Source organism: Cavia porcellus, unplaced genomic scaffold (assembly GCF_034190915.1).
Source record: "Cavia porcellus strain 051 isolate PalLab524CR breed Dunkin Hartley unplaced genomic scaffold, mCavPor4.1 scaffold_9, whole genome shotgun sequence".
Lineage (NCBI taxonomy): Eukaryota > Metazoa > Chordata > Mammalia > Rodentia > Caviidae > Cavia > Cavia porcellus.
In genome coordinates, this window is record NW_026947492.1 from 21358557 (window position 1) to 21371955 (window position 13399).

Sequence of the window (13399 nt, forward strand, 5' to 3'; positions counted from 1 at the left end):
GAACACTGATCAGTAATCATTTAGGGTTAGTGGAAACAGCAGAGGAGTGAGTGAAATTACAAATAGGCACAAGAAAATACATGAGGTTGTTGGAAATATTTATTATCTTTCTTGAAAGAGATGTCACAGAGTTTAATAACAAAAACATAATGTCTCTGCCTCATCCAAAGTCAGCTATCAAGTGGATTTGGATACACCCCAATGTCATTTGCTTATGTCTGTTTTAATGCTGACTCATTTCCTTAGAATGAGGGCGTCTGTTATCCTGGTCATGGCACTTGAAAAGGTAATACATCTTTTAGAGTGTTGAGATCAAATACTGGACCTGTCGTTTTTAATTTAGTTGAAATTTCATATTTTATTTTTCCTCTTTTAAGCACATGCCAGGTATTGCTTTTATTCATTGCACTATTAGGATGCATTTCTAAATTTTAAACTGTTTGGAAGCTTACAAGACCTTGTCTTCTGTAGTTTGGTATGACCACATTCTTTAGCATAACGAAAATAGCCCATTACTATTTACTGATAAATAAATGAATGGAGTAATTAAACTTCAAGGCAGGGACCATATGTGGCCAGATAGAAACTTTAGGCATTGCCATGATTTCAGTGGAAGGGTTACTTAGATATTCGTTGGCACACTTTTCATCTCTAAAGAATTACAGGGGACTTAGCTCAGTGGTGTAAGTGCCTGTCTGGCAAGCATGAGGTCATGAGTTCAATGCTCAGTACAAAAAAAAAAAAAAATTACACTTTCTAAAAAGCTTAAATATCTTCTTTCTTAATATGATTTTGAACTAAAATTATCTCTAAAGTTCATACTCATTAATGTTTTTCTACATTGTTATTCTATAAAAAGTTAAAATACAGCCCCATCATTACTTGAAATAAATGTTTCAAGAAATTCTTGGGGAAAGAAGAGTGTTCATGAAATGAGGAAGAGATGCTTAAACTAGGTTTACTAACAAAGACACTTAGATGTCTGTGTGTGTGAAAATATTCGTAACATTTATATACTTGTTTGTTCTATTCTGCCTGTAAAGAATGGAGTGCTATCATGAAGAATGTCAAGATGTTGCCTGATTGATCACCTGATGCGTGAATAAATGACATTCAGTTTGTGCATTGATGCGTACGCAGCATTTACAAACTAACTATCACATTGATGTATGTGCTCTATTTTGTCTTTGCTGGTCTATCTTATATATCTTGTCTTGCTTTTTAAACATACATTGTGATACTTTATTATCTTGTTTATTCTTTTTAATAAAATATTTTCTATGTCTGACTTGAATGTGCAAAAATCCACATGAATCAAATTTTTATCACTTCTTACAGTAATTAAGAAATCTATGATGTTGTTTCTTATTGTCTACTTTCATTCATTTGCACATTATATCTTGTGATCTCTTGTCGGAGTTACACTGATGCATATTAATTTTTAATAAATTCTGTGCTCAAAAGTTTGGGAAATGCTGAGTCAAGTCATTATTTGTGTGACGATTTGATTAATGTTTTCATTTCCCTCTAGAAATAACTTTCAAAACAGAACGCATGCCTGTTTTTGTGTTTACTGTTGTAGCTCTGGTATTTAACTCCTAACACATGTAAATACCAAAATGAGATTGTGTATTAATCTACATACAATTCACACCATTAAGTCAGCAAAGATTCCCATTAGGCAGTAAGCCTTGTGATGAATTAGAACATGGATCCTTTTACTTCATTGGCATGTTTTTGTCATTAGGCCTGGGTTGTTCCAATTCAGCTAGCCATCTGTCTATTCTATGTGAAATTACCTATTCTTGCTAATTGAGTGCTATCTTTTATCTGTCATGGCCTTTATCAAAAACTTTTCTTTGCTAGAAAAGAAAAATGTTTGATTTACTTGGCTGTATGAAAACTACCTTAATTAAGCATGTGGACTTTAAACTCTATTAAGACACACTGTCCCTCTACTTTTGAATGTCATCTTTCTAGAATATTCAAACTTCTATTGAAATTGAACATGTTCTGGGTGTTAGACAAGTTATTCCACAACTTGTAATTGGAAAATGAGACTTGATTCCACATGCATTAGTTCCTTTGTTTATTAAACTGTTTAATTTGCCATTTTATTGGTGACAACTTCTGCCACGTTCTATTCACTAGAAGTCACTTATTAAATTCAGCCCACCTCAAGAGTGTGGTGTTGGCCTCCATCTCTCAAATGATAAAATATAAAATAATTTGTGGGTATGTTTTAAAAACCACTGCATAGGACCGGGGATACAGCTCCATGGCATGGCATCCTCCTGGTAAGCCCAAGGTCCTGAGTTTGATTTCTGATACAAAAAGAAACAAATAAATAAACACGGCATAGAAATACTTACAAAACTCAATATTATCCCGATAAAAATATACTTTGTTTCTAAAATAAGCATGGACTGTAATAGGAATGGAATAGGAATAGAAAACAAGAATAAAACTAAAAATTGTAAGGATGTTATCAATATAATAGTTGAAATACACATTTATCTAATAGAAAAGATACAGCATAACATTAGGAAAGTTGCTCAGAATTTATTATGAAACTAATAAAGATAAAAATATGGGAGGCAAAGGATAAAAGTAATAATAAAGACCCAGATCCCACTAAGTAGGAAATGTAGTGTGAAAAACTGAGCAGAGCACTAACAGAGATAAAGGAGACACAGTAACTATGGAAGAGGAGGAAGGCGGGAGGGAGAAGGAAGAAGAGAAGATTAAACATAAGCAAAATTGGAAAAGGAAGGCCAGCGAGAAATCTCCACAGATCCAAAGAAGCAAAGTTTTCCATCCTACCCTGAGCACTAGAGGCCAATGCAGTATGACAAGCGATTTCAAACACTTCAGTTAAAATGAGGGTCAAACAAAACTATTAAAACAGAAAAATCCCAATGCAACAAAATATAAATATTGTTTAGACATTTGTAGATAAATTATTTTTATCTTTCACAAGGATGAGTTCAGGGGAATACACATTTGAAATTGGAACAAAGGATTGCTATCACTAGGAATAAATGAAGAAATTATTTAAACATCAACATAAAAACCCAACTGAGACTTTTACTCAGTCAAGCTGTTATTAATTCAGGGTGGATAATTTACAGAACATACAGAAAAACTAGAAAAGCTTTGAGAAAAATAGGTTGAAGCATTGAGAATTAACAAGGCACCCAAGAAGTTTAAAGTAAAAATATCCCTAAGAAGAAAATTCCAAAAGGCAACTTTTCAATCACAGGCACATGTATGACTTGAGGAACTGTAGCAGGTACAGCTGCAGTTTATACAAATCATCCGAGAATAAAAACTTGCATTTGAAGTCCACAAGTAAAAGCGTGTTGGCAAGCCACTGGCCTGTATTAGGGTGAATTCTAGATGAACCTGTCCTGCTATGAACTTTCGCCTAGGTTTTAATGTTTTAAATCTTTCATTGGTTTAAAGTATTTTGGAATTAGTACTTCCCTAGTTATCCGTCACAAGAAAATATTATGAGGAAAGATAATATCATTTCATAATACAAATACCTGCATGAATTTTCATGCACAATGTTCGACAATCAAATATAACCAGGAGTGCAAGGACATAATTAAAAGCAAAAAAGAACATTGTTCAAGAGAGAGAAATACACATTGGATTCAGTTAGTAGAATTATTAGACACAAGTTTACAATAAACCTTATAACAATAATCTGCCATAAACATTACCATAAAAATATGTAGAAGGAATTGAAATGTATGATTACTATTCTAAACAAAGATTGAGATATATAAAATAAATTAAAGCTCTAGAATTTGAATAATCAATAAGTGAAATTAAACTCAATGAATATATGTTTTAAAGCGGATTTGATTTAGTTAAATTTTTTGTACTATTCTTTAGAACTCCAATTGCATGCACACTGGCTTTTTCTACCATATCATTGTATCTATTCTTGTCTTTTCTCTATTTTTGCTCCACCCCCGGATTTTCAAGTCTTGATATTTTGTTTAGAGCTGTGTTCTAGTTTACTCATTCTCTCTTTAACTCTGTCTAAAATAATGTGTCCAATATTGACTTTTGCTAGAAGTCAATGATGCTGGAAGGAAGAGGGATAGTTATGTGGGTAAATATGAGCGTCAATCTAAGTAAATATCACACAGAAAACTAATATCTAATAAGATAATATCTAGCAAAGCCATAAATATTAATAGTAAAAAGCCTTAAACGTAGCTTAGTCAGGAGTCATTAGAAGAGTGTTAAATGTTAAAAAAAAAGTGTTAAAGAGTGTTAAAGAGTTTCAAAGCCTTTATATGATGCAGGAATAGATAATATTATTAATTCATATGACATTTTTGGTATATCAAGATACATTCTGTAGTTTCTAACATAGCCACTGAAAGAGTAATGTTTAGAAAATGGAGAAAATTGGAATACTATAAAAAGTTAATCTAGAAAAGAAATAATCTAAATAATTTACTAATCTAAATAATCTACATGAAAAAAGAGATAAAACATCAAAACAAATAAAGCAATAGAACCATCCCCATAAGTATACGCTAAGGAGATATAATAGTATAAGGCTATAGATTTCTAGAGGTAAATAGGGGTGTTTCATGGTAAAAGATAGAGAACTGTTTTATGTCTTTTCTTCTTTATTAAAAATGAAATGCATGTTTCTTTATTTGAAATACAAATATTGTTAATATCTATGTAGACTGACGATCTCATAGAAAGACAATATTTATGTTTCTCAACCAAAGAGGTTCATGTCAGAAGATCTGCAAGTTAAGGCTGCTATTCCAATAACTCATTCTGCCTCAGCTTGAGATCAAGAGTCCCCTGGTCTCCAGGGTTCCTGGAGTCCACTTGTGCTTTGCTGTTTCAACGGGGCGTCACCCGGAGCACTCGCCATGTTTTCTACAATCACCTGATGTTTGGAGACAGTGTTATAGAGCGCCAAGAGGAAGACAAAGACTGCATTCTTACACTTTCCTCTTTCGTTATTATTTTTGACCAAAGTGAAAGTTGTGTCCCTGTTAAAGGCTATAATTTTAATTTGAAATTGGTAACTACTATTAAGTCGGGTTATTTGGTGGTGAAGCACTAGGTTGCTGAAAGTGTCATGCTTTAACCTGTATTGTTATGTTGTTATGCCCCCTTTTATCCCAACCTCTCCCTTATTCATTAAAAAATTATTTAATTTTTAAAATTTCTTTTTTAAACTAAGGGGAAAAAATAAAAAAAACTAGCAGGATATATTATAGTAACTTTTTTGATTTCCTATTAACTTGAAGTCCTGTAATACCCCTGTTATCTTGTTTTGACTGATTAGACTCTATTCTGCTCTGTATGAAAGTATCAAGTATCAGAGTATAGGCAACTACTTTGAAGGCAATAAGATTCACTATGATGCCCATCCTGGTTTGAGTACTATCCTCTTTTGAGGTTCTGTAAGGTTTACAATGTTTAGGTTTTATTGGTCTTGTTCTCTACTGTTTTGTTCAACTTTATAATACCTAAAAAGATAGACAATTCTTCTTAAGGAAGCAAGAGGCATTATGGTAACCATTGTCGATAAACTTGTACTCTGTTTTTATATCATGTGCTATGTCTATCCTTGGTTTTGACTGACAGCTTTGTTTTATCATGCTTGATTTTATTCTCTTACAAAAAAAGTAATAAGATCTAAAGGAGCAATAAAACCCAAAATGTGTAAATTTTGTTGTAATAAAGAGAGAGAGAGAGAAAAAAAAACTGCCCTAAAGGATACAACAGCAAGGGTATTTAGGTGTGTTAAATAGAAGACCATATTAATATTTTTGATTGGATTACTGAACACAACTATTTGCAGTCTCACTGTTTGAATGTTCACTTTGTATGCTTTGATCCTGTGATCTGAAACACCGTTTCTAAGATGATAACATGTAATCTATTAACTGGTGATAACTTACTGGGTTTTTTTTTTTTTTTTGTAGTTCTGAATTACTTGCATCCTTACACTGTTTTGTTTTGTTCTGCTTTTTTTCTCTTTTTCCTTTTAAATAAAAAAAAGAAATTTGTATTAATATAATTGTGGATTCACACATAGTTGTAAGAAATCACACACTGGCGGTTTCTGTAGTGTAATGGTCAGCACGTTCCCCTTACACATAGAGTGACCCCCACATACCAAATATCCATTTTCTCCTAATTAGAACAGCCTGCCAAGTTACAGTCCATCAGTCTTGTTTCAGATTTCTTATTCTTCTTGCACTTCTTTGTGTAATTATTTGCAATTTTATTTTTATTTATTTACTTATTTTTGAGGTAAGATCTCACCCTAGCTCAGGCTGGCCTTGAACTCACCAAGTTACCCGGGCTGGCTGGCTTTGAACTTATGGTGATCTTCCTCCCTCAGCCTCCTAAAGGCTGGAAATACAAGTGTGCGACCCTAAGCCCAGCTTAATTCTATGCAGTTCTGGCACATGTGTATCTAACAACACAGCAGTCACAGGCTAGGTGCTTTTCACTGTCATTTACTTCCCATCTCACATTCTGAGGGCGGGAAGTCTGCAATCCAGGTGCCAGGGTGTGAAGTGTCTGGAGATGAGCATACTCCTGATTTGTGGGCAACCATCTTCTTTTTGTGGTTCACACATAGTACAGAGAGAAAAAGCTCTGATCTCTCACATTCCTTCTTTTCTATTTTGTATACTTTCTTTCTCTTTTTTTAATTTAAAAAAGCAAAACAAAAAGAAATGATATGGAGTTTCAGAAAACAGGAAATTAACACTAGTTAATATAGTGCATATTGTTATCTTAGAAGCAGTTGTTCAAGTTACAAGATTTAGGCATAAAAATGATTAATAATCAATGAGCAAAACTCTTCTTTTTGATGAACTTACAGAGATTAGTAGTCTAGTATCTATCTTGTATATATATATGTATATACATACATGTAAATATCTATGTATATCTATATACATGTAATCTTTTATTCCTTTTCTCCTTTCTCCCATTCCCATTGTTCTTTCCTTTTGAGCACTTTCTTTCTCTTTCATTTTCACAATATCTGTTGTTTGGATCTTATTACTGTTTCAGATTATTTTACATTAGAGAGATGATATGATATTTACACATGTAAGTGTGATTTACTTCACTTATGAGTATGGTCTCAAGTTGCCTCCATTTACCTATAAAAGCCTCAAGATAGTCCTTCATTATACCTGAGTGGTACTCCATTGCATGAAAATGAAAATACCACCTATTTTGTTCATTACGTGGTTGATGGGCATTTAAGTTGTTTCCAAGATTTAGCTATTACAAACTGTGCTGCTATAAACTTGGGTGCACATATATTGCTGTGGCATGATGATTTCAATTCTTCTGGGGAAACACCCAAAAGGGGAATAGCTGGATTGAATGAGACCTCCAATCCTGATTCTCTCATTTATTATAAAGACACTGGTCCCACCCTCAAGACCTCATTTAAGCCTAATTATTTCCTAAAGGCTTTACTTTCAAATACCATACTGAGGGGGTAGGATTTTAAACATAAGAGCTTTGGAGGGACACAAAAATGCAATCTGCAGAGAACGTCAAAATATAAAACTCTTCTATCAGCAACAATAAAAAAAATCTTCCAGTGGTCTTTTTTTATAAACAACTATGTGCCTGATATAAGCAACTACTAATCTGCTTTTTCCACATCTAAAATTGTATTTCAAAAAGCTATATAAATGGAATCACATCATAGGTAACATTTGGTGACTGGAGTTGCTTTCTTTCAACAACGTTTCCTAGATTTCCCCCTAAGTTATTGTATGGATCATTATTGTGTTTCACGCAACAATAGTCCATGGTGGTTATGTGTCATAGTTTGTCTAACCAACCATCCACTGAAGGACATTGGCTGTTTCCAGTTGTTGCCTGTTATGAATAACAGTTATGCTAAAGTTGCAGATCAAAATGTTTTCATTTCTCTGAGACAAAGGCTAAAAAAGATAATTTCTGAGCAATTGTGTATTTAACTTCACAAGAAAGTACCAATCTGGTATCTAGAATGCCTGGACTATTTTACGTTATATCCAGCAATCCACGAATGATTCGCTTCTTCACAACTCTGCTTGCTCTTTGTGTTGACCTGCTGTTTGTTTTACCATCCTGATAGCTATGTAGAAACATCTTATGGTGGCATTAATTTGTCTTGCCTTGAGAGCTAGATCATCTTTTCATGGGCTTATTGCAACCTCCTTGTACTCTTTAATGACATGTGCTTTTGCATCTTTGGTCAATTTTATAATTAGATTATTTTAGCATAAGGTCTCCAAAATCCTTTATAAATTCTAGGTTTTATTCCTTTGTTGGATATAGGATTGCATATATTTTTACCAGTATCTAGCTTGTCTTTTTATATTTTACATGGGTTTCTGGAGAATAAGTTTTTAATTGTACATCAAGTTCAATTTATCAGGTTTTCCTTTTACAAGTCTTGCTTTGGTTGTCAAGACCAAGTAGTTTTACCTAGTTAAAGATCCTGAAGATATTTTCCTATTTTTTAAAGTTTTATAGTTTTATCTGTAATATTAACATCTGTAATTCATTTGAATTGATTTTATAGAAGTACTGTTCCTATTCATTTTAAGGTGCCCCCCTGCCTAAATTTAATTTTAAAATACATCAGGGTATATCTTTTATTTTCAAATATAAAATGATCATATGTATATAAATTAAAAGAAAAGCAGTAACAAAGGAATAATGTTTTGTGCTTTGGTGCTTTCATGATTTTTGCTAAGCCAGTTGCTAGCTATTGAAATACTTAGTACTTAAGTAGTTAGTACTTTCCTGCTATGATTTAGACTGGAATATTCCTTAGAAACTTCATGTGTTTGGAAGGCGATTGGATCTCAGGCCAACTGTACTCATTGGTGGACTGGTCTACTGGCAAGTTCACTGCTGATTTGCCATCATGCAGGGTCTAGTTAGAGCTGTGTTCTGGTTTGTGTCTAGAGAATTCCTCAAATCCCCTTGTGCTATTAGGTGGGGCTATTTGGAGCTGGCTGAATCTAAGGGATTTAGGGTTTGTGGCACTAAATTAGTCCACTGACTGGAATAAGCATAGCTCTAGGGTGGCTGAATGAATTCACTGAAGACAGAAGCCTCACCTCGATTGAGGGCAGCACCACTCAAAGATCTTATATCCTAGATGGGACAAAAGGGAAAGACAGGGATGCTCTACTGCTGCTTGCTATTTCCTGTCCACTCTGTCACCCTACCTTGGAAGTAGCCAACGCTGAACCTAAACTATACACACTGCGAGCTGAAATGGACCTTTCCTCCTTTGACTTGGGAGAGTAAAGTGCTTTGCCTCAGCCATGAGAAAAGTAACCAAGACAAGGTGAGCATGACCTACAGGGTGTCTCTCCTTCCCCTCCTTTCCCCACTGTTCTACTTCCTGGCCACCATAATGTGAGCTGCCTCCCTCTCTCCTGGTCTGCTCATCTTGTGATTCCTGCCTTGGGTCAAATGACATGGACGGAAAATGGAAACCAAAATAAACTTCTCTTCCCTTAAACTCTGAGTGCGGTGTGTTTGTTGTGGCATTGAGGAAAGTGATGAGACATTTTCTTTCTAATATCTTCCCTTTCTGTAAAGTTCTCAGAACATTCTGTTCTTTGCAGTCCTCTCTCTGCTCCCTTTCCTATTGGCTTCCTCCATTTTCAGTTTATAGGTTACTTTCTCAATTGGATTAAGAGCCTTTATCTTAAGGTCTCATAGAACTGGTGTTAATACAGTTACTAATCACAATTTAGTTGTGAATTACATGAGTTCTGCCTTTCCCACTAGACTACAACTGTGTGAGGGGGGAGCTACGTGGCTTTGGTCACTCTTGTATGTCCTATTGATAACACAATGCTTGGGAAATAATTGAGGTTGACTCAATCAGTATTTTTTGAAAAAAATGAATGAATTTTTGATTTGTAAATTTCTAAAGGCAAAAGTTGTAGGTTATATTTCAATTTTATAGAATTCAGATGATAAAGATATTTAATAATTAATTTCTGTGAAAGAAAGCTGAATATTCTATCTATAAAAGAATACCTAAGAGAACAGTAGAATTTATCCAGAAAATTTCTACTGGGGTACAGATGAAGTGGTACATAAAACATATCTTTAAATATCTTGTGATTAGCATTAGACAGTTATAATGTAAACAATCAGTGTAATTACTTATATAATTTAATTTCTTTTGACTATAGAGACACTGTCAACAATGCTTTTTATTATGTTCCTTATGAAACAAAATAGAAATGCATTAAAAAGTGTAGGAATTACCAGGTAAATGAGGCTATTAGTGGCTGGATTTCTACCAGAGCACTTCATAAAGAGTGAATAAAATTTTGCTGGCCTATTTATGAGTTAAAAATATACATTATTTTGTTTGGCCCATTTTCCCTTTTACACTCTCCTGGGAGCACCGTTGAACTATGGCTCATTCTTAGTCTCCCCTCCGAGCTCTGTATTTTCCATCCACTCTGGCTGGGCGGGAGGGAAAGTCACTTTGCCATTGTCAGCTGCTCTGGAGTTCCTGGAGCTCTCTCCTGAGCAGGAAGGTAAGAGTCCACTTAGGGGACTTTCCATTCTGAGCTACACCTGGGTGCTTTGGCCTGAGGGGCCAATCAAGTGTTATAAACCCTGATTATACAAGGTAGGTCATTTCCTCCTCCATGGTCTTAGGGGGGAAGTAGAGGCATCATACATGGGAATGACATTTGTGGACTCAGAGAGACAATTTGCTGTTGCTTAATTCCTTTCCTTTGCAAATACCAGCAGAGGACACTGGAGAAATCCCACACAGTTTGAATACTATGCAAACAGGTCGCATGTGGGGCTGAGGTGCCTCATTAAAACTTTCTGTTTCCTGCGGAACATCCATATGCTGTGTATTCAAATCCATGACAGAGGTGCTGCATAGCTCTTGTCTTAACATCTAATAGTCCTTGCCAGATGGAATAAAAAAGTTGATCATGCAGATTTGCCAACATCTCTTGACAGAAAAGAGAAAAAATAATTCCTCATGAACAAATGTCAGCAAGAGCTCAAACATTTTAAAAGAAGATATGCTGTATTAGTTCTTAGATTAAGTGGTTTGTAATTAATGTCTAAAATGTACAGTAAGCTAGCATGACTGATTTTATGCTCCAAGAGGATTCTTTATTTGGTTACTGCTGCTACTGTTTCATTCAGGTCCTGTTAAAGTTGAAATTACCAGGTGACTTGGAGAGGCGCTTTCTGGAAAACCACTGCTTTGGGAATTGCAAGAGGAGTAGAGCTCAGCATCTCTTTCCTTCCTTATTCAATAGAACCTAAAACTGTTAGAGCAGGGTGAAATTTGAAGGGGAAAAAAGAGGTTCACATCTGCTCGGTCCCCAACCCCTACCCCTGCTCTGAGTTCTGATTTCTCTCATGGTTCCCCCTTTCCCCAAAGAAATGGAGTTCTGTGGGCAGGAAACGGAGGAAAAGGAGGATTTTAGAATTAGGTAAGATTTTGCAATGGATTGCGGCTCCAAGGTGGAGACTGTGTTACTGGAATTCACCGAATCAGTGCAAATTCTAGGACCAGCACCTCCTTCCTCTCTTCTCTGCCATGGCTTTTGCAGGGAGGCGCTGCCTGGGGACAGACCTTTCTGTCTTCACTCACTGGCTTACAGGGTGATGGGAAGGAGACCTCCCTCGTTTGTAGCTCTTGATGTGGGGAGAATTTATGATGCTGTAATCCAGATACCTACATATGGCAGCCAGAGCCTTCCTTTAGAGTGTTACCCTATAGATATGCTAGATGGGGTCACTTAAGAACTTTTGCATCTTGGGGGAATTTCTGAATGTCTCTTGATTGCACATGCATTCATCCAAAAAAAAGGAGCCAATTTACCTCCTTAGATAATCCATCTCTCTTTTCTGCATTCTTCTTCTCTTTCCCTGGCTTCCTGTTTCTTTCATCAGTGTTTAATGAGCACTTACTTATTCGAGGCTAAGTTTTGCAGTCTGTACTGGGGAAATAGATAATGCTCGGTTCCCGTCCTCTAAATGATCATCTCGTAGCATATGAGATGCGCTTTCAACCTCTGATAACCAAAGGGAATCTGTGGGATTTCCTAACCAGGAGTTGGATGTCTTCTGTCCCTAGAGGTTGCCACTTCTGCAAGTGAGATGCCAGAGGCAGGGCCCAGTGAGTGTGCTGAGTGACAAAATGACTGTTTCTAATGTAGGAAAGGCTGAAGGTAGTTACTTCCGGGTGAGTTAGTTGGGGAGGGATATCAATTATGTCCTGTGAAGTGATGGTTGGAATGTGATGTGTGCAGTTCCTTTCCTGTGGAAGAGAGAATGAGGAGAGTCCTGTCTGAGCTGTGCCTGTAAGTCCTTACAGACTCGAGTAAGTAACTACGTGTGGAGTAGGGCTTTACTTTAAAGGGCTGAACCATGCTTACATCTTTTCTTAAATCACAGGGTTTAAATAGCAGTGCCTTATTTAATTAGGGCCTGAATAAGACCAGCTTTGAGACAGAACGAGCTCTGAAATGGATCCTTTCATCTCTGAAATGCATGTCATCGAGTAAAAGTCCTATCTGTGAATACTAAGCAAAGGTAGGTCAATCAGAACTAGATTGACATCTGAATTACAGCATTTGAGGGAGGACTTTCTCAAACTGTGCAGAAACACTAATCCATTGCTAATGACATATGTAAAAGTTGAAGCCTTGCTGGGGCTAACAATCAATAGTCAAGGTTTCTGCTGTAAAAAAAATGATTTGAAAGGCAATAGAATGTTTGCTTTCTAAATAATGTTATTATAACCCCTTTAAATGAACATGGGGAAGTGTGGGTCAGCAGGTCAGCAAACCGTTTTTGAGAGCAGGCAGATGCCTTTCCAAACATTCACCAGCTGTCCAGTCTCAAACCCTTCAGCTCACCACGCTAGATGCCCATTTCTCACCTTGCATTGAGATTTAGGAGACACAACCATCTGAAGAGTTGTAGAGCTAGGTGAGACAATGTGTGTAAAGCATCCACTAAGGGTGTGTGTTGTTCATTTCTTCACACCTTTTCCTTACAGAACAAAATGTGCTTTACTTTAGTGTTGTCAAGCTAACATTATTGATCATCAGCCAAGATTGGAGGTTTAACATTTTAGCTTTAAATGAACATATAGTAAAACTGAACCTTTCGGAGTGCCCATTACCATGACTTTTCCCCACTGCTATCCATCAGGACAACCACAGGGTGCCGAACTGTTACGTCTCCCCCTAAAATCCCCTGCCCTTCTCTTTTGTGTTACCCCTGGCCCTAATGCTTGGCAAACATTCATACGTCCTCCATCGGTATAGATTTATCTTTCTGAGAGTGTTATATAAATGGA